At 41.0% G+C, this 1,296-nt stretch overlaps 1 pseudogene; it reads left to right on the top strand.

Moving 5' to 3' along the window:
* On the top strand, positions 1-130 carry LOC115873689 (annotated as a pseudogene).
* The last annotated feature ends 1,166 nt before the right edge of the window (positions 131-1,296 follow it).

Here is a 1,296-nt window from a genome sequence, read left to right as displayed (position 1 = left end):
AAGGTGATTTTCCCAGGGCGAGGCTGAGCCATTGCCCTCCGGATGTGCTGACCCCTGCGATTTCCCCAAATGTGGGAAACTCGACTGCGTAATTTGTGGTAGTGGGGGACTGCGTTTGCGCTCTCCCCTGGTTAAAAAAAAGAAAGAAAGTTGAACAATGAATACAAAAGACCAAAGAGCAATTGTTGAATTTTATTTATGGTGTTGGTGAAGAACATTGAGAGTAAATTGACTTCCAGAATAAACAAATCTGTTCAGGAAGAAACACAGCCAGAATGCTTCTTACAAGCGTGGGTGGGAAGATTTCGTCTCAAATGCTTTGGACATGTTGTCAGGCAAGATCATCCTCTAGAATACTGTAGTATGCTTGGCAAAGTGGAAAGTTAGTGAAAAAGAGGAAAATCCACAATGAGGTGATGGCTAGACATAGTGATTGACAGCATGGGCTCAAACATCAAATCAATGTTGAGGATGGTGCAGGACTAGGCAGTGTCTCATGTTTGCGCATAGAGTCACTAAGCCTTAGAATTGATTTGGCTGCATCTAACAACACACATGTAAAACCTTTAGCACTTTTTGTTGTTTTAATTATTTACCCCTTTTTACTTACTATTTACATAGGCAGATTAAATCTTGAATCTATTAGCATTTTGTCTATGTGTAATTTATTTGTACTTTTAAAAATACATCTTTACTTTTTGGCATGCATCTTGCATCATTTTATCTCTCAGGACCCCTTTTATAAAGACAGGGTAGATAACTAATCCTCATTTTATGTGCTGGGAAACCCTCAAGCAAACTGGCAGTCCACAGAAATATTCTCGTGCTTTCCTCCCTTTCTGAATCTACCTTCCAATCTAGAATTACAACAGGGGAGAGGTAGGAATTGCCTAGACCTTCCTTACAAGCTTTACCTTGTGGGGAGAAGTTGAAAGTATCTGTCCATCATCCTGGTGGCCAATATTATTCCTCCGGACCTAGAACAGAATAGGAAGATAGGGGTTGATGATAAAAGAAGTATCCATAGAGGAGATAGCATTGTCTTTTACACCATGAGCCATCGATTCCTCCAAGATCACTTGACGTAAAGCTCCACTCCCCACTTTCTTGCTCAAAAACCTGCAGCAGACCATCTCTGTTTCATTCACACATGACTTTCCCTAGCTGTCTGTCATCAAGAAACGGATTTCTTACTTCACATTTATCTGATTCCCCAGTGTGACAAAAAATGGCTAATGCACTGACTGCTGCCACAAAGTCTGGAGGTTCAAGTCCACCCAGAGGCACGTTTTAAGA

The sequence above is a fragment of the Echinops telfairi genome, unplaced genomic scaffold (genome assembly GCF_000313985.2).
Source record: "Echinops telfairi isolate 266 unplaced genomic scaffold, ASM31398v2 ScPeMD7_7469;HRSCAF=8507_0, whole genome shotgun sequence".
In the NCBI taxonomy this organism is placed as follows: domain Eukaryota; kingdom Metazoa; phylum Chordata; class Mammalia; order Afrosoricida; family Tenrecidae; genus Echinops; species Echinops telfairi.
This window is presented reverse-complemented; position numbering and strand designations above follow the sequence as displayed.